Raw genomic sequence first — 26,781 nt, 5'->3', positions numbered from 1 at the left:
CATAAAATGGAGATAATAAGTTGTTTCAAAGATCAGATGAGAAAATATTTGGGGGGGGGGGGCACGGCTAGGTGGCTCAATGGATAAGCACCGGCCCTGGAGTCAGGAGTACCTGAGTTCAAATCCAGCCTCAGACTTGACACTTACTAGCTGTGTGACCCTGGGCAAGTCACTTAACCCCCATTGCCCCGCCAAAATATATATATATTTGGGGGGGTGGAGCATTAAGTGCTTAGCATTAGTGCCTGGTATATAGTAAGCACTATATAAATGCTTATTTCCTTCTTTCCCCTTACCTGTAAATGACCTACCTCTTGACCCCTCAAAGTGGCCTTACAAGGTTATATTCTATAAGTTTTGCATGCTGAACAGCCAACTGAGCAGTAAACCAAATAATGATTAGAACCAGAAACAGAATAAAAGGCAGATGGAAATTACCCATGACACATGAATAGCCCAGGATCATTTTGTCTACTGTGTAGACTCAAATCCAGATTGGCGAGGAGAATGTTGACGGGCGTGGCATGACTACCTAAGGATCAGAATCATGCCAGAGATTTGAGAAAGAAAGACATTCTTAAGTCCTGCTTCAAGAGAATACAAATGCAATTTCCAGAATCTTCAAGGAAAGATCTCTGGAGAAAGAGAATAGACTTTGGGGGCAGCTAGGTGGTGGGGTGCTTTACACCAGCCCTGGATTCAGGAAGACCTGAGTTCAAATCTGGCCTCAGACACTTGACACTTACTAACTCTGTGACCCTGGGCAAGTCACTTAACCCTCATTGCCCTGGGGAAAAAAAGAAAGAATAGACTTTGGAAGGCAGATTCTAGAGAAAGCTAGTTCCCTGGCATGTTGCTGATTTTCAGCTTGCCTCCCTTAGATACTTTGGGGTACTTCCCTCTGGATGATACAGGGGCCTCTTTCCCTTAGTTGAAGTTAGATATCTTACTCCTGGAAGGAGAATTCATTAATTCTTTGTATTATCTGGTGTATTCTAATCTGTATAACTTCTTTGACTTTTTTTTTGTTTGCTATCCGCTTCAATAAATTAATTTACAGGTAATTCACTTTCTGTTATGGCCTTTTGTTTAACTAGCATTTGGTGAGAGTCATGTCAGGGGATAGAAATGTAATATAAACTTTTGTGGCCAGGGAAGGTAACAGTCTGAACTTTTTAAAAAATGGGGGGAGGGGGGTGGAAACCTATTCCTTCAGGGTAGACAGATAGATGACAGACATCATGACCAGCTTTGTGTCCCCTTCTCATGCTCTTTTCCAGGCAGGAATCAAAATTAAAAGTCTCCCTTGGAGAGGGGTGAGAAAGATTCCTAAGATATATGCTCACACTTCCCCATGAACTACATATAGACAACTCATGTAGATAGACACATAACTGACATGGACAATTCACAGGCTAACTAGTGATGAACAATGGGTAGCCTCATCTTAGGGAGTTCCCCTTCCTGTTTTGTCACAGGAACAACCATATATTTTGTGTGAAGCTTTTATTCTGGATCAGTATAAGCAAGGTGAAGGATGAGGATAAGAAAACATAAGAGAGTGAGGAAGATATTTGTTTGAATTAATTGCCTCACTTCTGTTTTTAAAAAAAAAGTGTTTTTGTGGGGGCAGCTAGGTGGTGCAGTGGATAAAGCACCAGCCCTGGATTTAGGAGGACCTGAGTTCAAATCTGTCCTCAGGCACATGACACTTACTAGCTGTGTGACTCTGAGCAAGTCACTTAACCTTCATTGCCCCACCCCCCAAGAAATGTTTTTGTTACATTTGAGTTCCAAGCTGTTTCCCTCCATCCCTTCCAACCCTACACTACAAAAGGCCAATATTTGATACAGATATATATGTGAAACTATATAATATATAGTTCCATATATCAGTTCTCTCTCTGGAGGTGAATAGCATCTTCCTTCATATATCCTTTGTAGCTGAATTGAATATTCATATAACTCATGGTAGCTTAGTCATTCAAATTTATTCTTTGGACAATATTGCCATTACTGTATACAACATTATCTTGGTTCTGTTCATTTCACTCTTCATTATTTCATGCAAGTCTTTCCATGTTTTCCTAAAATCAACCTACTAGTCATTTCTTATAGCACAGTAGTATTCTATCTTTTTTTTTTTTTAAGATAGGCAATTGGGGTTAAGTGACTTGCCCAGGGTCACACAGCTAGTAAGTGTTAAGTGTCTGAGGCCGGATTTGAACTCAGGTACTCCTGACTCCAGGGCCGGTGCTCTATCCACTGTGCCACCTAGCTGCCCCAGTAGTATTCTATCTTGTCAACTATCCCCATGCCTTCCGGCAAATAGAGAGAGAAGAAATGGGAGCAGTGTCAGACTTTATACTCTTGGGCTCAAAGAGCACTGCAGATTGGGACTGCAGCCAATAAAAGACACTTGCTCCTTGGAAAATTTGGATGGCATACTAAAAAGCAAAGGCATTACCTTGCCAACAAAGGTCCATATAGTCAAAGCTAAGGTTTTTCCAGTAACAATGTATGGCTACGGGGCAGCTAGGTGGCGCAGTGGATAGAGCACCAGCACTGGAGTCAGGAGGACCCGAGTTCAAATGCGGCCTCAGACACTTAACACTTACTAGCTGTGTGACCCTGGACAAGTCAGTTAACCCCAATTGCCTCACAAAATATTAATAAATAAAAATTTTTAAAAAAAACCAATGTATGGCTGTGAGAGTTGGACTCTAAAGAAAGCTGAGCTCTGCAGAATCAACACCTTTGAAGAAGGTGGAGAAGACTTTTTGAGAGTTCCTTGGAAAGCAAAAGGATCAAATCAGTCAATACTTAAAGAAATTAATTTGTGCTATTCACTGAAAGGTCAAATACTGAAACTGCAGCTTAAATACTTTGACCACATAATGAGAAGATGGGATTCATTGGAAATGATCCTGAGGTTGGGAAAGATTGAAGGCAAAAGAAAAAGGCAGTGGATGGCAGGGGATGAGATGGATAGTGTCATGGAAAAAATAAACATGAACTTGGACAGACTCTTGAGAGATAGTGGAGGATAGAAATGCCCAGCATGCTATCATCCATGGGGTCACACACGATTCCACAACAACAGTATTTCATCACAATTATATACCACAATTTATGTAGCCATTCCCCAGTTGACAGACATCCCCTCAATTTCCAGTTCTTTGCCACCACAAAGAGAGCAGCTATAAATATGTTAGAACATATAGGTTCTTCTCCTTTTTCTCTGATCACCTTTGGAAACAGATCTAATAGTGGTATTGCTGGGTCAATGCTTTTTTTTTCCTTAGGAAGCTCATTTGTAGCCTGTTTAATTTCTTTTTCTAAAATAGGTTTACATTTTCTGTTAATCTAGGTAGTTTATGTTTTTGTATTTCACTTAAATTATTAAATTGATTGGCATATAATTGAGCAAAATAACTCCTAATAATTCCTTTAATTTCATCTTCATTAGTGTATATTCACCCTTTTCATATCTGATTTGGTTTTCTTCTTTTTTATCATATTAACCAATGGTTTACCTATTTTATTAGTTTTCGCATAGAACCAACCCCCAGTTTTCTTTCTTAATTCAATGGTTTTCTTATATTCAATTGTATTAGTCTCATTTAATTTTCAGGATTTTTCAATTTGGTACTTAATTGGGGATTTTTCATTTGTTCTTTTTCTGGTTTTTTTAATTGCATACTCAATTCAGTTGATCTGCTCTTTCTCTATTTTAATATAAGCATTTAGAGTTATAAATTTTCCTCTGAATACTGCTTTTACTGCATTCCATAAATTTTGACATGTTATCTCACTGCTGACATCCTCTATTACTCCCCAGAAATCTAATTTACTTCTGATCACTGCCTCCCTTACTGACACATTCCTCTAAAAGTCCCTCCCTTATCCTATCCCTTTGCCCTTCCAGCCTTTTAAGGGTCCCTTCTTTATCCTATCCCCCTGACCTCCTCTTTCTCTCTAAGTTAAGAAAATTATTATACTCTACTAAATATTTGTTATTTTCTCTTTAACCCAGTTCTAATGAGAATAAGGTTCCCACACTATTCACCCTCCATCCTATCCTCCCCTCCACTGTAACATTCCTTCCATTCCTGCCTCTTTTGTATGAGATAATTTACCTCTCCCTAACAAATTTTATTTTTTAGGATCATAATCAACTCAACTCTGTCTTCTTTCTATGTATACTCTTTTGAACTATCCTATTAATGATAACGTTCTTAAGTTACAAATGTAATTTTCCCATACAAAAAGCAGTTAGACTTATTAAATCCCTCATAATTAGTATTTTATATTTGCCTTCTTATGTTTCTCTTTATTCTTCTAAATCAAATGTTTTGTTAAATACTGGTTTCTTCCTCAAGAATACCTAATAGTCCCTTGTACAATTACACTCAGCTTTGCTGGATAGGTTATTCTTGGTTGCAAACCCAGCTGCTTTGCTCTTAAGAATATCATATTCCACACTCTTTGGTCTTTTAATGTAGACACTGATAAATCTTATGTGATCCTGACTATAGCTCCACAATATTTAAATTGTTTCTTCTAGTTGCTTGTAATATTTTTCTCCTTGACCTGGGAGCTTTGAAACTTAGTTATAATGTTCCTATGAGTTTTCATTTTGAGATCTCTTTCAGGTGGTGATCAGTGGATTTTTTTTCAATTTCTATTTTACCCTCTAGTTCTAGAACTTCAGGGTAATTTTCCTTAATAACTTCTTGAAGTATAGTGTCTAGACTCTTTTTTGAGACACATTTCTTCAGTGCCATGATCAGACTATTACATTTAGCAATCAACAGCATGGGTACAAAAAAGACTACATTAAAACCCTTTGTTGAAATGCTTTATACTTTCCACAGAATAGAACATAAAATAACTTATTATACAATTAGTCAAAAAGACAGTCTTGGTGGGTTTTTGCCCATACACAAAAAGTACTGTCTAAAACATGTCTTCTTGTAGCAGCTAGGCCCTGCCACCACTGTGCTTGGCTGAGTTCACAAATCTGCTGTAACCTGTAGCTTCCCTGTAACTTCTCTAGCTCTCCTCTCTTGCTAAGCTTTGTTTCCTAATAGTAATTAAAATCTTCTGCCACTGTCCCACCTACCGATACTACTGGAACCACAAAGCCACCTTGGTTATGTCATTTAGCAAAATATCAGCTCCATCATAAGGGCCTGAGATCCTACTTCCAAAGTTTCCTCCCTTCATGGAACCAAAGTTTGAAGACTGATTGTTGTAGTTGCCAAAATCATTGTAGTTTCCACCACTTCCAAAGTTGCTTACACTACCACCACCAAAGCCACCTCTGCCTTCTCCATTGTTGTAGCTGTCATAGCTGTCACTCCATAGCTACTACCCTAGTTTCTATAACCCTGTCCATGACTTCCATAGTCTCTGTTTCCTCCAGAGTAACCAGGGCCACCTTCTCCATAACCACCATCATTTCCAAATCCATTGTAGCCATCTCCACTTCCACCATATCCTCCACCACCATGACTGCCACCAAAACCGCCACGACCACTGAAGGTCCAACCACAGCCAAAGTTATCATTTCCACCAAAACCACCTCCCTGGCCACCACCAAAGTTTCCAGAACTACTTTGACCTCTTTGACTATATGAAGCACTGGCCATTACTTTCTTTTTTTTTTTTAAGTGAGGCAATTGGGGTTAAGTGATTTGCCCAGGGTCACACAGCTAGTAAGTGTTAAGTGTCTGAGGCTGGATTTGAACTCAAGTACTCCTGACTCCAGGGCCGGTGCTTTTCCCACTGCGCCACCTAGCTGCCCCAGGCCATTACTTTCTTAGACAAGACTTTCCTTATTTCACAGTTATGAACATTCACAGTATGGTATTTTTGAATGACAATCTTTATCCACAGGATCATGGTTATCAAAAGTAACAAAAGTAAAGCCCCCCTTTTGCCAATGCCTTGGTCAGTCATGATTTCAGTCGCTTCGATTTTTCCATATTGTTTGAAGTAGTTTCTCAAGTGATGCTCCTCAGTGTCTTCCTTAATGTCACCCACAAAGTTATTTTTCACAGTTAAGTGGGGCCTGGCCTTTAAGAGTCATCTCTGGAAATAGGTCTCTTTCATTCAACAACTCTGCCATCAACTTTGTGAGGTCTTGCATTCATGGCTGCATCTATCTCTTCCACTGTGGCACAGGTAACAAAACCAAAGCCCCTGGAATGTTTGGATCCCTCATTACCACATAGCCTGTAAGCATGCCCCATTGCTCAAAATGGCTCCTCAGACTCTCATCCTTCATGTTGAAGTTCAGGCCTCTAATGAAGAGTTTCTGAAGCTGCTTGGGCTCCTTGGGAGACTGACTTTGACATAGCGAGAGCAGTAGCAGATGCTTTAACAATCCTCCTTCAACAGCATCAAGGATAGAAAAGGACTCTTTTTTTAAAAAAAGTCATAACTTTCAAGGTACTCTGACAATTCTTTTATCTCCCCTCAATATGTTTTCCAGATCGATCGTTTTTCTAATGAGATGTTTCACATTTTTTTCCATTCTTTAGGTTTTGTATCATTATTTCTTGTTGTCTTATGAAGTCATTAACTTCCTCTTGCCCAATTCTAATTTTTAAGTAATTTTCTTCAATAAATTTTTGGATCCCTTTTCCCAATTTGTTGACATTCTTTTCATAATTTTCTTGCTTTTATTGCATTACTCATTTCTTTTCCCAATTTTTCCTCAACCTCTCTTACTTGATTTTGAGTTCAATTTAGAAGGAAGCTAAGGATTTTATAAGGTGGAGGAGAGTAAGGGTGGTATTTCTACAATGGAGAAAGCCTATGCAAAGGCACCAAGGTGAGCATTAGAATTCTGCCCATTGGCAAAGAGTAAGTAGAACCATTTCGATGGATTATAGATTTCATAAAGGAGAATAATATGTAGAAAGACTGTGAAGATAGTTTGGAGCCAAGTTGTAAAGAGTTTTAAAGCCAAAGAAAGTTTTGGTTTGGTTCAGTTTTTCAATCTGACATCAGAGTCAATCAGTATTTTAGTTGACGTGTAGATATATATAGAATATGTAGGTTATGTAATCTTACATGTAGAAGATATATTATACATATATAAAGGCACAGAATAAGTGAAAGTCTTTTCTTTTGTTTTCTAAAAATGAGTATCCCTTGCCATTGTGATGTTTAAAATCTAAATTGTGGTCACCTCAAATTAGAAGCTTTAGCACCAGTCCTTAGGCATTAAACATTTATTAAAGCATACAGATATTCCCATGGAGTTCAGAAAGTTAAGAAAAAAGCCTATTTAGCCTAGAACTCCAGCCTGGTCTGGTTCTTCCTCAAGTCCTCTGCCACAACCCTGCTTCAATCATGAACTCTCTCCAGCAAACTGATTGTGGAAGCTTTTTATAGGTCTGGAACAGAGGCAGTCCTTATACACTGCTTTGAGCTGATTGGTTGGCATCATCCAAATCCATTGGTTCTGAAGGTGTTCTCAAGGTGTGATTACAATCTAGTTAACTTGAAGTAGGCTAATCAGCAGTCAATCACTCTCACTTGATTCAATCAGTCTAGATTAATCTCCAGGTGGGTCTTTGAGTATCTGCTAAATCTCATTATTTCATCACACCATGTTGATAAACCTTATCATATATTCTACCCCTTCCACATACTTTTACACTGTGGTCAAATTGGACAACTCTCTGTTTAGCTCCTCATATATCCTTTGTGCTACAGGGAATGGACAATAATTGTAGGTAGATAATCATTGTTAAGTGTTTAGCACAGTGCCTGCACATAGCACTATATACATGGGAATTATCATTATCAATTATTGTAATTATTATTAGGAATAAAGAATCAAGTGGATAAGGAGAGAGTAAAAATTCCTACTTCTTTATTCTGCCAACATTCAATATTTTCCTGCTTCTCTGCCTTGCTTCTTGATACTCCCTATAACTAAAATACTTTCCCTCCCCACTTTATTGAATGTTCACCTATCCTTTAAAGTGTAACTCAAAAGTGTAACTGTAATTGTCACCCTCTCCAAGGATCTTTTCCTGATCCCTATTTCCCTATTCATTTACATTATGCTTCTCATGAAATAAATGTTTATTATAATTATCTGTGTTTCAGCATCATATCACATTCAAACTTTGTATCTACCCTAGAATTTAGCAGGGAGTTCTAAATACATCAAGGACTTCATAAATGTTTGTTGAAGGGCAGAAAGGTAATGTATGTAGTAAATGCATGCTGTGAAAAACAACAAATTAGAAATAAAATTGAAATTTTTCCTTTCAGTTACATCTAATTAATTCTTAAGTCTTAAAATAAGACTAGGCCTTTATATTTTTATTGGCCAGATTTTTTATTTGTTCTTGGCTTAGAGCATTTTTTATCTGATATCTATGTTAAATTCATTTAATTTCATTTTGATTCTCAGTACAATTCAATTTTATGTCCTTCAACTATAATTGTCCTTGATAAAAAAAAATGCTAGAAATCTTAGTCTCTTATATAACTCCTATTTTTAGTCATTTGGTAGGTATGAGATCCATTTTCCCCAAGGTTTAGCAAGCCCACATATAAATTCCTAGAACATGATGTTAAGAACATGGTAATAATAATAATAATAATAATAATTTCCTAAAATGTGATATCTTTAAAGTAAAGGATGTTGTTTTAAGATATACTTCACAGGGCAGCTAGATGGTGCAGTGGATAGAGCACTGGCCCTGGAGTCAGAAGTACCTGAGTTCAAATCTGGCCTCAGACACTTAATACTTAACTAGCTGTGTGACCCTGGGCAAGTCACTTAACCCCAATTGCCTCACTTAAAAAAAAGACATATTTCACAAAGTCCTTAATTTTACTGACCTTTAGCTAATCATATTGCTTTGATGTATAGCCAGTAAGTATTGTTTTACATTGGGTTTTATTTCATTCACTTCAAATTACATCGTTTGGTTTCATTTTGCTTTTCACCTCCACTAACCCATTTTACATCACTGCTCAGTTTCCCATGTCCTAATTATACTATTGTAGATATGCGAATGTGTGTGTGTGTGTATAGATATATAGATATAGATATTCATGTATATCAACACGTAAAAATATATGGCACCTCTTTTAAATTTCAAAGCATTGCTACTAAGAGTCCTTTGAGCTCTAGGTGCAAGTGACAGCCAAGAATATTGCATGCTATGCAGTGTCCAGGATACAGCTGCCTTTTAAGTTTGTTGTGACACCATCCTAATTGTTCCTCTGCCATCTCTCTCAGGTGGCATATATTACCCTTGTTCCCCTGGATGTCTGACAGCCTATGCCAGTTTGGGTTGCCCAGGATTTCACAGATATGCCACTTTTCTAGGGCCTCAGTTTCTAGTGATTCTTCTGATCTCCCTCAGGTTGCCACCACTCAGTTCATGCTTAATTGTTATATGAGGGAGACAATTCTTAGCAAATGACTATAATACAGTGATTTTCTCCAAATGCAAATGTTAACTCTACCCACAGGTAAATGATATATGAAGGTCAATATTCTGCTCTTTCAACTTAAGTAGTGACACCATTCCAAAATGTGGTCATTCATCACCCATTAGAGCATATCTTTATCTACACTATTACTAAGGAAGTAAGCTTTAATTAGAAGAATTTGGAAATCTCCCAGCAATGCCACCACCACCACAGCCATTCATACAGGAATCCATAGTCATTGAGATCCAGAGATAGACGAGGTTGCTTACCTCTTCTAATTAGCAAAGCAATCACACACTGAAATTTGTAAAACTATCCTTTGAGCTGGGCACTGTGCCCAGGGATAAAGCTTCTCTGACTTGCTGTAACTAATGTTACCACTGTCACCTCATCCCTTCAATTATTTAGGTTTCCCCCATGCCTAAACTGGATTCCTGCTGACAGTATTGTGGAGAGCGTTCATTAATCATCTTCTTGTCATTCTACTCTGAGGGATGGAGGACAGAGCAGAAGGAATGCTGGTGAACAAAAACAACGTCTTCTCTCTCTGATAGACAAGTGAAAGCTCTAATTAATATTTTCTAGTGTCATAGGTTACATTGTTTTCCATTTTTCCAGAGTAAATGTACATTTCTATTCCCAATATAACACTATATGCTGCCTAGATAAGATGTTTCTAACATAAAGAGTTCCTACACCCAATTTTTAGATTGTTTTTAGTACTTGATGAAACACAAATCATGCACTTGAGCTGACTACACCACTGCCTAAGGCGAATTCAGTTTGAGGAATCATCGTTGAAAGTGTTAGGTTAGCTATGAATAGGTGAGACCTAACATTCAAGGCTATATAAAGATATAGATATGGATATATGGATGGGTACATAGAGATATATACATATATACAAACATATATTATATATGCACATATTTATACACAGATACATATACATATATATTGAATAGAGTAAGAGTCCATTAAAACATACATTTATATTCCTGTAGAAGAAATATCTAAGTTCTCTATAGGGATTCTAAAGATCTCTATTAAGGCTCCTTTGCATGTATATAGTGTTAAATGACATTTCCAAAAGAAAAAGTAAGAGGTCAATCTTATTTGAAAATTTGGTACAAATGAATGAGATTCTCCCAAATGCACAAGGTACCCTCTGGTAGCAAATTATATAGGAAGGTACATATTTTTTTGAGAGAGGAGCAAGGTTTAGATCCTATCCCAAATCTTTAAACCCTGCCTATCCAATAGTTCTTTCCTACTGCTTACAGGTATTCAAGTATCCTCTTTAAAAAAAACTTTCACTAAACCCTACCACCCCTCAAGCTATTGCCCTGTATCTGTTTCTTTCCTCAGCCATACTGTTTTAAAAAGCTGTCCATATTTGTCACCTCCACTTCCCTTCCTCTTATTCATTTCTTGGTTTTTTTTAGTGAGGCAATTGGGGTTAAGTGACTTGCCCAGGGTCACACAGCTATTAAGTGTGTGTTAAGTGTCTGAGGCCGGATTTGAACTCAGGTACTCCTGACTCCAGGGCCATTGCTCTATCCACTGTGCCACCTAGCTGCCCCCTCTTATTCATTTCTTTTTTTTTGCGGGGCAATGGGGGTTAAGTGACTTGCCCAGGGTCACACAGCTAGTAAGTGTCAAGTGTCTGAGGTCGGATTTGAACTCAGGTACTCCTGAATCCAGGGCCGGTGCTTTATCCACTTCGCCACCTAGCCGCCCCCCCCTCTTATTCATTTCTAAGCCCTTTGTGATCTGGCTTCCTACCTTATTACTCAACTCAAACTGTTCAATCCAATATTACCAATGCTCTCTTAATTGCCAAGACTAATATCCTTTTCTCAATTTTCATTCTTGACCTATCTTTGTCTTCAACACTGATGACCCCCTTTCCTTCCTAGATCAAGGGTTCTTAACATTTTTGTGTGTCATGGACTCCTTTGGCATTCTGATAAAACCTATGGGTGCCTTCTCAAAATTATTCTCTACCATGGATAAGATTACCAAAAGAAATTATATTGAAATAACAAACGTAAATTTTCCTATACAAGTCCACAGTCCTTCTGAAATTTCTCCACAGACCTTTTGGGGGTTCATGAAGCCCAGGTCAACAACTTCTGTTCTGCATTTCCTTTCCTCTCCCAGTTTCCATAACAGTACTCTCGTCCAGTTTTCCTACCTTCTGACTACTTCTTCACAATCTTTTTTACTGGCTTATTCAGATTGCACCCCATACCTATGTGTTTTTGCCAAGGTTCAAGCTAGGTCATTTTCTCTTCTCCCTCTATATTTTCTCTTATGGTAACCTCATCAGCTGCAATAGGGTTGACTTTCATCTCTGTGCAGATTACTACCAGATTTATATATCCAGCCCCGGTCTCTCCTTTGAACTTTAGTTCCACGTAAACACTTAGCTATTAGACATTTCAAAATGGTATCTTGAATTCAACATGTCCAAAATAGAATTCATTATCATCCCCCAAGCACTTCTCTTTTCCAAACTCCCCTTTTCTCTGTCAAATGTGCCACCATTCTTCCTTCCCATGTTCATCACCTTAGTATTTTCCTTGACTTCTCATTTTCCTTCCCCACTTATATCTAATAAATTACCAAATACTTCCATTTCTACCTCCACAATATGTCTTGGTTACAATCCTCTGGAAGAGCCAAATTACACCTCTTCACAAATATATCTACTATCTTAATTCAAGCCCTCGTCACTGCTTTCTTATATTATCCTGAAAATAGCTTACTTGGTCTCTCTGCCTCAAGCATCTCACCACTCCAGTCCATCTTACACAATGTCACCAAACTAATTTTCCTAAAGTGCCAATCTAACTATGTGATTCCCTTACTCCAGTGGCTTCCTATTGCCTCTAGGACAAGGAGGATGATGATGATGGTGGTGACGACAACGACGACAACTAAGACAATGAAAGCACCAACGTTTATATAGCACTTTGTGGTAGGAACTATGCTAAGCACTTCACAAATATTATCTCATTTGGATAAAATGTAAACTCCTTTGTTTTGCTTTTAAAGACCTATATATTTTGGCCCTGGTGTTTCTTTCCAACATCATTGGGCATTATTACTCTTGCATACGCTCTGATCTAGACAAACTAACCTTCTGGTTAGTTAGCACTCCATCTCCCAACCCCATGATTTTGCATTGTCCATCCCAAATGCCTGGAATGTATTCCTACATTACTTTTACTTCACAGAGTCCTTCTCTTCCATTAAGAAGCAGCCCAATGGGGCAGCTAGGTAGCGCAGTGGATAAAGCACTGGCCCTGGATTCAGGAGAACCTGAGTTCAAATCTGGCCTCAGACACTTGACACTTACTAGCTGTGTCTAGGCAAGTCACTTAACCCCAATTGCCTCACCAAAAAAAAAAGTGCTTGCTTCGGCAGCACATAAACTAAAATTGGAACAATACAGAGAAGATTAGCATGGCCCCTGCGCAAGGATGACACGCAAATTCGTGAAACGTTCCATATTAAAAAAAAAAAAAGAAGTAGCCCAAGCACAGCCTTTTGCATGAAGCCTTTTTTGTACTCACCGCCCATAGATGCTATGGTTGTCCCCTTCAAACTACCTTGTATTTAACTAATATATATGTATATGTGTGTGTTTGTATGTATTAACTTTATATAAATGCAATGTATATTTATATATTTACTTGTTGTCTCCCCCATTAGAATGTAACAAAAGGTTTAGTCTTTGTGACCAAAGGTTGTTTTGTTTTTTGTACATACTTGTATCCCCAGGGCCTAAAACCATGTTCCTCATATATAGTAGGCACTTAATAAGTACTAATTAATTTACCTGCCACCATTGCCCTTAGAGAAATCAATCATCAAACAATAAATATTTATTAATTGCCTACTATGTGCCAGATACTGTGCTAAGTGCTAGGCATATAAAAAGAGGCAAAAGACAGTCCCTCCTCTTACAATCTGATGGGAAAGATGAAATACAGACAAACATGGACAAAACAAGCTATATACAAAATAAGTAGGAAATAATTAACAGAGGGAAGGCACTAGAATTAAGAGGAGATGTGAAAGACTTGCTATAAAAGGTATGATTTTAGTTGAGACTTAAAGGAAGCCAAGAAGTTCAGTAGTTGAAGAAAAGGAGGAAAAGTGTTTCAGGTATGGAGGACAGTCAGTAAGAATGTTTGGAGCTGAGAAATAAAGTATCTTATTTGTGGAACAGCCAGGAGGCCAATGTGGCTGGATTGACTTAAGCATTGGGGGGAAACTGCCTTAATATGGTTTTGTTAAAATTTTCTTGAATGAAAGGTTCATGGAGTTGTCAGTAAGTACATGACAACAATCACTTGTGAAACAATATATAAATAGCCTCAGAAAATCAACACGGCTTTCCAAAAGGTTCTTATTCTTATCTATTCCACTGTAATAGGTTACACAGTAGGAGAATCTGGACTAATATGCAACCAACTCTTTTTGCAGGTTCCCCTGCAGGTTTTGCAGGTTTTTCATGTGGTCTTGCATCTACCTTCCTTCAACTTTATTCTTCAGGTTGGCTTTCTCCAATTCTAAACCCCTCTTTACTTTCTCATACCTGCTGTCACAGCCTAATATAGGAATCGATATAAATCAATATAATTGAGTATAAAAACATATGACAATAGGTTACATATGTAGTGAATTCTCTTATAATTTCTCCAAGGCCTTCTCTATCATTCTTTATTAATAATAATAATTATTATACCTTGTTATCATGTAGCCCTATATACCTTTTAAAGCTTAACATATATGATCTCATTTGTAACCAGCAATAAGAGAAATGGTAAAAGCAAATACTACTATCTCCTTAAGGGGAAGTGGTGAAGGCAAGTACTGTTATCTTTGTTTTATTAATAAAAAAATGAGATGGAGCTGCTAGCTAGCTTGGACAAATTCACAATTTAATTGGAAGAGTACTTAAATTAACAGCAACACAGCATGGTATAGTAGATATGAGCTGACCTTGGAGTAAAGAAAACATAGGTTCAAAACAAGTCTCTGACACTTATTTAGAGACCTTGCATAACGACTTTAACTTCCCTCAGCCTTACATATCTCTCTAAGAGTAGAAGTTATTTATGGTTTCTGTGACAAGGTTACAGGGCTTTCGTGGAGTGGCAGAGAAGGAACTAGCATGGATGTATCCTGTCTTCTAATCCAAGCTTTTCTACACTACACTAGTAGTCATTGGGCATACTGATATTTAAAATGGCATTTGTTGCTGAGTGCTAACTTTCAGATCAAGTCCTCTATACCATAGTTTCTGAAAAATTTATTTATCAGAGAAGAAGATTCTTTTTCCATTTCCAGTATCTCATAGTTGTCCATGTTTGTAAGATAAAAATTTTAAAAGGGATTAGAAGGGCTTCAGAAGCAAAAGAGATAAGTCTAAGTTCACTCATTCAATATTTTCATACCAAAATGTCTTCAAACTGCCTCCCACCTCCTTTTCTCTCTTGTTACTTTATATCTCTCTCTCTCTCTCTCCTTCCCTTTTCATCTCTCTCTGTCTGTAAGGAGACAGAATCTGTTCTCCCCTGATTATGCCAATTATAGGGTAGCATACCCTTTGAGTGACTACTGAGATACTAAAGAGGGTCCCATACTGGCTTAATTATTAATAGGTTTCATTTGGCTTAATTAGGGGAGTTTACTCACAAGAAGCCCAGTCCTTGGTGGCAGGAGGACAAAATGGTGGATCCCTGCCCCACTCTCAGGCCAGGTCAAGCCTTATATGGAAACAGAACAAAGGCCCAGGGTCAAGTGCAGTTCTCCCATGATATAGTTTGAGTTTCTTTTGCTATTTACATTTATTCAAAGTACTTTACATTGACTGAGGAATCATAGGCCATGCTTCCAGGCTCTGGCAATGACCAAGCACTGTCTCTTTGTCTCTCTTTCTCTCCCTTTTTTCATAGAATCCAAGAATGTATCTACATGCTTGTCAGAAAATGTTTCTAGGACCTCTGAATCATAATTTTATGTCAAACTAAAGAGTACTTTCTGTCCTCCCAATGAATACTTATAGGTGTTTACTCTCTATAAATGCCTATGGATGAATGAAATGGTAGCATCTCAGTTTGACTGAAGGCTATAATAAAACTGATCTGGAATAGTCCTGTGCATATAGAGGTAGACATAGCCTTTGGGTATACCCAATTATCACGTTGGTATACCTTTTTTTGAAAATACCACTTCTAGGGGCAGCTAGGTGGCGCAGTGGATAAAGTACCGGCCCTGGATTCAGGAGGACCTGAGTTAAAATCCGGTCTCAGACACTTGACACTTACTAGCTGTGTGACCTTGGACAAGTCACTTAACCCTCATTGCCCCACAGATAGATAGATAGATAGATAGATAGATAGATAGATAGATAGATAGATAGATAGATAGATAGATGGACGAATGAATGAATAAGAAAATACCACTTCTAGTGGGGCAGCTAGGTGGCGCAGTGGATAAAGCACCGGCCATAGATTCAGGGGGACCTGAGTTCAAATTTAGCCTCAGACACTTGATACTTACTAGCTGTGTGACCCTGGACAAGTCACTTAAAACTCACTGCCCCACCAACAACAAAAAGAAATAAAGAAAATACCACTTCTAGTGATCCTACTATTGATATATAGTCCCTAGGAGGTCATTTATAAGAAGAAAGTCCCCATACACGTAAAAATATTTATAGTATAATTTATTGTGGTAGCAAAGAACTGGAAACAAAGTAGATTCCCATTAACTGGGGAATAGCCAAATAAATAATAGTACATGGATGTAATGGTATATTATAAGAAACAAGCAACGTGATGAATATAGAAAAGCAAGAAAACTTGCATGAACTGATGAAGAGTAAAGTAAGCAGAGCCAAGAAAACAACATACACAATGACTACAATAATGAAAATATAAAGAACAGCAGACAAAAGCAATCAAATGTTGCAGAATTACAAAGAATCAAAAACACCTGTTACAAGAAACAAACACCTCTCTTACAATTGTAGGAAGTGTGGAATACTGAATATATTTCCAGATTTTCTTTTCAGTGTATTGTTAAAAAATATTAATTATAACTAATCTAATCTGAAAAAATTATATAACTTGACTATATGAAAAATTATGATTATAAGAAAAATTATAACTTTAGAAAAAATTATAATTGGGCTGTAAGTCCTGCCGTGGTTGCCATTCAAATGTAAGAATATTTTAACTTATTTAGAGCCAAATCTGACTGGGGGTCCTAATCTCACTGGAGGATTAATGTGGGGACTTTTGACTGTCTGGCTATCTGACTGCTATTAATTTCATATGGGCCATTAAAAAATTTCTCCACACTGCTCCCAAATTGATAAGCCAAGGATTAAGAAGCCTCTTAATTAATAACCAAAGCATAGTTTATTTATAAAAATCAATGTAAATGATAAGGGTTAAGAAATGCAATAAGGGCCGGTGGCTAGGTGGTACAGTGGATAGCACACTGGCCCTGGAGTCAGGAGTACCTGAGTTCAAATCCGGCCTCAGACACTTAACACTTACTAGCTGTGTGACCTTGGGCAAGTCACTTAACCCCAATTGCCTCACTAAAAAAAATTTAAATATATATATATATATATATATATATATATATATATATATATATATATATATATATATATATATATATATAATAAGGGCCATTGCTGCCTCTTGCCTTAGGGTATGCTCCAGCTTTCTCTAACTTTCACTCTTTTTCTCCTTCACTCCAGCTTCCCTGCTTCACTTTCACTTCTAACTCCAAGCCCCTTTCATTTTGTTGACCCCCTTGAAAAACCCCTTAACGTCCTCACCTCTGTTGCCAACCCCCTGGCATCTCTAGCGTCCCTTTCTCCTAGCCCTTCCTCACTTTCTCCAACCTCCTGTACTCTCTCCTGTTCTCTTAATCTTCCGGCCTCTCCCAACCTCAGTACATCTGCCTCTTGCTCTAGTCCTCCGGAGTCCCCCCTTCACTGTCTTGCTACCTCCCCTGTATATATGTTCCTTCTCTCCCCCTCAAACCTCAGGCTCTCTCTGCCCCCGCACATGCCAAGCTAATCCACCAGCAGCACTAGGGCTGTGCCCAGCAGGGCAAGGGGCCCATGCCCGCTGCTGTATGCCTGGGACCTCTACACGGGCTATGATAGGGCCTGGCAGGACAAGCCTGGGATCTCCGGGCAGCTGTCTGACCTGGTGTCCTGAAAAGCCCACAGGGCTTTTTTTTTTTGGCTCAACTGAAGTGGAGGGGGAGGTGCACCAGCCCCTCACACAGAAAAAACCCTGAGGGCCTAAGGTTTTTTAATCTCAGCCCAAAGGCAGGGTCCACAAATCAAAATAAATTTCCTCAGTATTGATTGGTTTTGCTCACTTTTTTCTTTTCTTGAAAAATATTCTTTGTTTTCTGGGGTGGCTTTGTGGGAGAGGTAGAAGAGAGATATGGGAGAATTTTCAGAGATATATAAAACAAATGTTAATAAAAATGTTTTAATTTCGGGGGCAGCTGGGTGGCGCAGTGGATGGAGCACTGACCCTGGATTCAGTAGTGCCTGAGTTCAAGTCCAGCCTCAGACACTTGACACTTTCTGGCTGTGTGACCCTGGGCAAGTCACTTAACCCCCCATTGCCCCGCAAAAAAAAAAAAATGTTTTAATTTCTTAAATTATTTTTAAAACTTCTAAGCAGGTGCTAGTGGACACTTGAAAGGTCATCTTCTGGTTCATAATTTAAGATGTTACCTTTTCCTCCTTAGTAACTTTTCTTTTCTTTTGCCATTATTGTTTTCCAGTCATGAATAAGAGAAACAGAAAGGTATTATATGATTTAGAATAGTGCTGATCCCAGCAAAATAACAATTAGCACCCCAATGTTTTCAAACCTAGAATCCTATACAGTAAGACATTTTTTTTTTGCGGGGCAATTGGGGTTAAGTGACTTGCCCAGGGTCACACAGCTAGTTAGTGTTAAGTGTCTGAGGCCAGATTTGAACTCAGGTACTCCTGAATCCAGGCCCGGTGCTCTATCCACTGCGCCATCTAGCTGCCCCCACAGTAGGACATATTTTGTCCCCACCTTCTGTTTCCTAGAATATGATATTCAACTTTTGTCCCAACAAAAGTTGTAATAAGATATCCTGTTCAAAGAAACAGGCATTAATTTTAATACATGATGCCTGAAGCAAGTATTTAATGAGAATAATAAGTTTTCGGAGGACAATTCAATTCATGTTCTGTCATATGTCACAGCTGATCTGTCAGGCACAAAATGGAGTCCCTGTTGGCTTCAAAGGAAAATCTGTCCACACCATCAGTGTTGTGATAGGGATGACAATGGGATAAGATGTTAATTGTGTTTGGAAACATTATCTAAACATCATAACATTATCTAAACTTCTCTTTAAAGACTATAGCACTCCAGGTTATACAATCTCATCATATCTCACCAACTACATTGGTTTTCTTATCTTAGTGTTTCTTATCTTATTGACCTTACAGCAGAAAATTGAGGTGTGTTCTTCCAGTTGTCCTATTTGACTGAACTGAAAGCATTTCAGATTCCTTGTTCTTAACCCTACAATGACAGGCTAGTCAGTCAACACATTCAGTAGTAGTTACTTGCAGAGAGATTTGTGGAAGATACTCACGGTACAGAATCCTTTAATTTATCTTCAAGGAGCTTATAATCTTTTATCAAAAGGCACTTTGACACAGTAGCTATCATCAAATGCTAATCAAAGAAGGGTATACTAAGTACCTGAGGGCTGAAGAAGTGCCACATATGCTAGCTCAAACATTACTGAAATAGAAGACTACTACAATGAAAAGGGGAAAAAATACCTGTAGCACAAATCAGATGAGATGTAAATTCAATGTCTACTCCACTTTTAGAATTTTTCCAAATGGATTAGAATTCTTTCAAGACTTTACTTAAATGACTTAAAATGTAGAAACAGACATAGATTTTCAAGCACGGTTAATGTAGCCATTTGTAGGACCTGCCAGAATTTGAACTCTATGGGTCAAGCCACTAGTAAGTCATCATAGAGAGATGTTAATGAATAAAAGTGTATTTGAACCAATCCAGATTACTGTGGGACTACAGTTTCTTGGAATAACTAAATAATAAACTTAATTTCATCAATAAGAGTGTCCATGCAACCCTTCTACAACTAAGTTTGTGATCTTTGAAAATTACTATGGCTGAAAAATGTATTACACTGAAGTCAACTGGCTTCTGAGCCTCTCTGAATGTAGATACACTAGTCATCAAATGGCATACATTTTATCACCTTGCCTGTATTCAAATGCTTTCTAGTTTGGTAGGATTCTGCCAAAGCTGGTGTTCTGCAGACAGAGTCTCATTAGAACCCAGGTTTAATTCCATGCTCTGAATAATGACAGACCTGTTGTGGGGAATGGGAGGAGGTAGAACACATTAAAAATTACCTTTCTGGGCTCAGGCTAACCACACAGTTTCCCAGAAGGGCCAGGATCACAGTTTCAATGCCCAGAGTTCCAATCTGGGTTATTCAGGGATTCCCAGAGCTGATCATCAACCTAGCCCCTGGCACAATCCAATAGCACCCCAGCAGCCAGGAGCACAGATTAAGCCCTCATATCTCCCAGACAGGCCCTTAACCATGATGCCTAAGAAGATCACTGGAGAAATTAGTAAATAAAACAAGATAAAGAGCTATTATGATGCCAGAGATACCCAAGACACTAATCCAGAAGAGAATCACTCTAAATACAACCAAAGCCCTAAGAAAAAATACAGCTTGCCCACAAGCTCAATTAGAATTCCTAGAATACATGATTTTAAAAATTTAACTTTAAAATGATATTATAGATGAAGTGAATAATGAGGAAAGAAATAGAAAAGAAATGAGAGCTATAGAGGAAACAACTGGAAAGAGGATAAACAAATCACGGAAAGGGGAAAGGGACCCACATGTACAAAAATATTTATAGCTGCTCTTTATGTGGTGGCAAGGAATTGGAAGTTGAGGGGATACCCATCAATTGGGAAATGGCTGGACAAGTTGTGGTATACGAATACAATGGGATACTCTTGTGCTGTAAGAAACAATGAGCAGGAGGAGTTCAGAGAAACCTGGAGGGTCTTGCATGGGCTGATGATGAGTGAGATGAGCAGAACCAGAAGAACATTGTACTCAGTATCATCAACATTGAGTGTTGATCTACTGTGATGGACTATATTCTTCTCACCAATGCAATGGTACAGAAGAGTTCCAGGGAACTCATGATAGAAGAGGATCTCCAAATCCAGGGGAAAATAAAGAACTGTGGAGTATAGATGCTGAATGAACCATACTATTTCTTTTGGTTTTGGTGCTGTTGTTTTTTCTATTTTGAGGTTTTTCATCATTGCTCTGATTTTTCTCTTATAACATGACTAATGCAGAAATATGATTAATGTTATTATGTGTATATATATATGTAAAACCTATATCAGATTACCTGCTGTCTAGGGGAGGGGGGAGGGAGGGGAAGGAGGGAGAAAAATCTGAAATTGGAAAGCTTGTATAAACAAAAGTTGAGAACTATCTTTACATATAACGGAGGGAAAATAAAATACTTTATTAATTTAAAAAAAGAGAGAATAAACAGCTTAGCATAAGAAGTACCAGCCTTACTCAAGTTAACAAATTCCTTGAAAATTAGAAAGAATGAACTAAATAGATATGAAAAGAACAGATTTTAAATTAAAGGCAAAACCTGGAAGATAGAAGAAAATATAAGGTGTCTCATATAAAAAAGAAATGACCTGGGAAGAAGATGGAGAAATAATTTAAGAATCATTAGTCTACCTAAAAGCCATGACCAAAAAAGCAGTCTAAATGTCCTATTTCAAGAAATCATGGAAGAAAACTACCCACACATATTAGAACCAAAGGAGAAATATTAGAAAAATATCCACCATTCAGCTCCTAAAAGAAACCCTAAAATGAAAACTCTCATGAATATCATAGTCAAATTTAGAGCTTCCTGCAAACAGCCAAAAAAAAATAATAATTCAAATACAAAGGTCAGGATCACACAAGATTTAGAAGCTACCACCATAAAGAACAAATAGTATGGAAAATGATATTCCAAAGGGTAAAAGTCATGGGATCACAATCAACAATAGCTTGTGCAGTATAATTAAGTATAATCCTTCAAGAGGGGAAATAGATCTTTAATGAAATAAAGAACTTTCAAACATTCCTGATGAAAAGATCAGGGCTGATATAGGGATCCCAGTCAAAGGGGACCCACTAGTTTCCAATCCCCATTCAATTTTGGGGCTGCTATAATTGCAAGGAAGTTTTCCCTCATATCAAGTCCAAATTTGCCTCTTTGCAACTCTTCCCTTTCCTCCTAGTGCTGCCCTCTGGGGCCAAGCAAAAAAAAAAAAAAAAAAAAAAAGTAATTTCTCTTCCACATGACAGTCTTTCAAATATTTGCTTTCCTAATCTTTAGTGACACTTTCTAGGTTTCTCCTGGAGGTATAATTTGTTCCCCCTCCCCATGCCATGAACATCAAAAGTACACAGTAATTGCAAATGTAAGAATTCTCAGAAGACTTGCTTAGGTTCATGGATAGATCTCAGGGGTTCTATGAACTGGGATGGAAAAAATTGCATCTTTATTTTCACTAAAATCTAAATGAAAATTAGGATTCTCTTCAACTATGAATGTAGACAGAAAACATTATTCTGAGAAGGGGCCCATAGGTTTTACTACATTGCCAAAGGAGTCCATGTCATACACAAAAAAAACCCACTAAGAACCTGCATAAATTATGTGGATAATTATGTCCTTTTCCCATTGCATACAGATAGCACTATAGAAATGTATTAATTATGGGTAATCACTAAAATCTCATCTTATATAATCATGGCTAATTTTTCCCTAATTTTTGAGTAAATATAATTAGTTACTTGGACAGTCTTTTTTGTCTCAACCTGTGGGGGTTTTTTCTGTGTAAAGAGTTACCTGTGAAAAAGCTTCCTCTGTCACTACAGATCTACAATTCACATTCTTGGAAAGTTGCTTGGATGTTGAGAAAGTAAGAGACTTATCACAGGTCAAACAACCAGAATATGTCAGATATAGGACTTAAATCTAGGCCTTTCTGGTTCAGAACTCAATGGTCTGTAAACTACACCATACTCCTCAGGGAAATTTCCTGATAAACCAGTCTAAAGAATTGTTATAGAAAAGAATTGCAAAACACATCACTGTTGGGAGTGTGGTGTAGTAGAAAGCAATGGATATGGAGTCAAAAGACTTGGATTTGAATTCTGGCTCTGCCACTAACTAGGTGTGTTACCCTGACCAAATCACTTCACTTCTCTTTGTTTGTAAAATGAGGGTAGTTGCACTGAATGATCTCCTCCAGTGCTATGATAAGGATGGGCCTATAATTTTACTAGTACAGTATTATTCCTTAGTGAGGAAACCTCTAAGAATTCTGGATGGCATCTTCTCTTCAGCTTATAGTCTTAGAGAGGTGCCAAGAACACTGAGAATTTATTAACTTACTGAGGGTCACACAGCCAGTATAAGAAGTAGAACTAAAACCCAGATCTTCCAAGTTTCAGGATATTAGGCTTCTAGGCTGAAGCCATCTCTCTGACCATTATACTACACAGTCTCTTAGCATATCTTTTGAAACAGAAAATTCATAGGCCATCAACTTCCTGCATCCTCCTAACTGTGACTGCTCTTTTTTTACCTATTGAAACTTTTTAACTTTGTATTTACTTATCTATATGCATGTTATCTCTGGAGAAGAAAGCAAGTTCCTTGAGGACAAGGACCATTTAAATTGTGTCTTAATATTCTTGGAGCCTGGCATAGGACCTTGAGCAGGATAGGCATGTCAATAAATACTTGCCGAACTGCTATAATTTCTAACAAATACTGATAGAGTAAAATTTCCAACTGATACTTATCTTATAGACAAGCTTCATTTTAAATATGAAGTAGATGGAGAACTGTCTTTATTTCCTTTAATTCAAACGTTGGTCACTCAAAAAGAGGTAAGGAAATGAGAAGGAAAATTCCTTTTAAGAAATTTTTAGTTGTTTTAAGGACTTTCAGGTAAAACAAAGCAAAAACTTCAGGTTTCCCTTTTTTCCAATGTGGGATTGATGTGCCAATGTTACTATTTTATCGATATTCTTCTGGGTACTCTCTAATAATAAAACTTGCTAGGTAGGTGAGTTCTTTGATGTACTCAAACAATGTATGATTCATAGTAGGTGCTTAATATTTGTTTAAATTAAATTGAATGAATGTACCTACTAGGTCTAAAATGCCAAGATAATGTTTCTTCTTTGATGAACATAAACAAATAGGAAATGGGTGTTTAAATGTACATAGGAAACATTTTTCCTGATGTATTATTCATTATTGTCTTTGCAACACTGGGCTATGAATTTTTTTAATCTTTTCAGAGCAGTAGGTGTGATTCCCTTTGGGAAGTACTGAAAATACCTTGCTCTACATATGACTCTCATCGTTTTACTGCAGGTACACCTATTCTAAGATTACTTGCCAAAAACGATTTATGCAACGGCAATGAATAAAAAATGGAAATGGTGCATATGGTATAGAGATTTTTTTCTTTTCAATATACTAACTGCACTTTCCATGTTCTTGTTGCTAGAGATGGATATTCTCTTCTTATTCTGTGAGCATATTTTCTGCAGATAGTAGCTATTAAGCTAGAATGCATAAATTTCAACTTATAGTACGTTCACAGTTACTGTTCCCATTATTTCTTTTGCTTCTACTCCTACAATAATCATAAAAAATTTTTTCCAAAACTGAAGTTTATTCCTATGTCTTGTTTTATTTTTCTCATAGTTTTTTGCTGAGATATAAGTGGTGCTTTGTTAAAGTTTTTCTCTTTACTAATTTTTTTATTGAAATATTTAGAACATTGTGCACAGTATCATCAACACTGTGTGTTGATCAACTGTGATAGACTAGATTCTTCTCACCAATCCAATGGTACAAGAAAGCTCCAAAGGACTCATGATGGAAAAGGCTCTCCAAATCCAGGGAAAGAAAAAGGAACTGTGGAATATGGACGATGATTGGACCATACTATTTCTTTTGGTTTGGGTACTGTTGTTTTTCTTTTTTGAGGTTTTTCACTTTTTGCTCTGATTCTTCTCATATAACCTTACTAATGCAGAAATATATTTAATGCTTTATACATATACATATATACATATGTATGCATATATACATATATATACATATATATATATAACCTATATCAGATTACCTGCTGTCTAGGGAAGGGGGGAGAAAATTTTTTAAAAAAAGAAAGAAAGTGGGGCAGCTAGATGGTGCAATGGATAAAGCACTGGCCCTGGAGTCAGGAGTACCTGAGTTCAAATCCGTCCTCAGACACTTAACACTTACTAGCTGTGTGACCCTGGGCAAGTCACTTAACCCCAATTGCCTCACTAAAAAAAATAATAATAAAATTTTTAAAAAATAAAAAGAAAGAAATATTTAGTGATCATTTCTAGATTCTCAAAGAAAAAGAACAGGTACAAGCATTTGTCTTAGAAAATTTGAAGGGTTTATTTTTATAAGAATTGGGGTTATTTTTTTTAAAGAATTAGTTTAATAACAAAATTACAGGCTTGGTTTTTTTTTTACCATGTTTAAAGTTCTTACAGACAAGCAAGTGGAAATATAGTAAATATATTAATTTTATCAATATAGATATGGTCTAGAGAACTACAACCGATAAGTAAATTGCTTTGTAAACTTTACCCTCACTATAAGTTAAAGAAAATACTTTTTCCCCATCAGAATCTCATAGAATTTAGTGTTTGGCATGGCACTTCTCTTATATACTCAGAATAGTAGTAACCTGGCACTTGAACATAAGCAATAATTTTAAAACATTATTAAAAATCTTTAAGTGTAGCAAATATAGGTATGTCATAGTGAATTTAGAAGTAGCTTACAATCTAGTGGAAGAGAAAACATGCAAACAAATATATACAAAGCAAGCTATATACAGGATTAATAGAAAATAATTAACAAGGGAGAGGCACTAGTGAATTAAGAAGATAATTCAGGCTCCTAAAAAGGTCCTGAGGCTGAGAATCAGGAGAATATGCCTTTTTAAAAGCAGTTTTTTCTTCCTTAGATAATTGTACCTAGTCATGTTCTCTTCCTCACAAAATGTTGTAAGAAATAAACAAGCCACCAATCCCAAACACTAGTGCCCAAAGACTGATAACTGAATTAAAAATAGAAAACTTTAGTGGAGAAACAAGGTATTCTATCTGCTGATGCTCCTACAATACTTGGTACCCTAATCCTTGCGCTGAAATATAGGTTCACCTTGCCATACACAATAGAAATATCCTAGGCCAAGCAACTACATATATAAGTAGTGTCAACTGCTCTAACTAGCATTTAACTGTCATCATTCAAGGACATTTTATCCATGGCTTGAAATATATACAGTAAATCTTTCTTTTACATTCTTATTAATACATTCAAACAGAGTGGGCAGAAAAGTCCTGTTTGAATATAATCTGCTATCCCTTGTTTACTTTATCTCCCTTTATATCCTGCAATAAGGCAGCAAGAGGCCTTTGGATCAAATATGTATTTATTTTTCATGTCCAAGGAAGACACAAAGCCAGGAAAGGCAAATTTAAATTGATAACAGTACTTTTATTAATCTCATAGTTGATGCTATTGTCCCTAGAATGTAGTAAGTTTGTTGTTAAAAGGGGGTGTGAGGAACAATCTGAGCAACTTCCTATCTTCTAAATCAGGCATTCATAGCATTAGCCTCATTGTTTAAATCAAAATATATTCTATTATCTGATCAAGCATATTAATATTCAAATTTATACTCAAAAACTAAATATAAGTGATTTCCATGATTGATGCCACTGTCTCTCCAATTGCGGAGTAGTTTCCTCTAATTACTTTAGTCACAATAATGTCTATATTTCAGTCATAAATTATGTTATTTAAATTAAAAATTCTTTGAAAATCAGTAATCTTTGAAAAATCATGGAAAGCAGGAAAGATATAGCAGTATTAAAGGAAGTCAAAGGTTCTGATGTGAAAAGAGATGGGGGAGAACAAATTGAATCTGCAAATTCTAGACCAGTAAATTTGACATTGATTCCTGGAGAAAATACAGAATGTATTGTTAAAGAGATGGTTAGTAATACAGAACCAATCTGGATTCA

General features: G+C 37.1%; 1 non-coding gene and 1 pseudogene across 1 annotated transcript; one reads left to right on the top strand and one right to left on the bottom strand.

The window, feature by feature from the left end:
- Window positions 1–5,130: 5,130 nt before the first annotated feature.
- The window catches only part of LOC122731984, a 29,084-nt pseudogene continuing 7,433 nt past the window's right edge, over window positions 5,131–26,781 (bottom strand).
- Window positions 12,891–12,997, top strand: LOC122733208. The gene has a single exon (XR_006353791.1). It is a non-coding gene; the product is annotated as a U6 spliceosomal RNA (small nuclear RNA).

The sequence above is a fragment of the Dromiciops gliroides genome, chromosome 6, assembly GCF_019393635.1.
Source record: "Dromiciops gliroides isolate mDroGli1 chromosome 6, mDroGli1.pri, whole genome shotgun sequence".
NCBI classification, from domain to species: Eukaryota; Metazoa; Chordata; class Mammalia; order Microbiotheria; family Microbiotheriidae; genus Dromiciops; species Dromiciops gliroides.
This window is presented reverse-complemented; position numbering and strand designations above follow the sequence as displayed.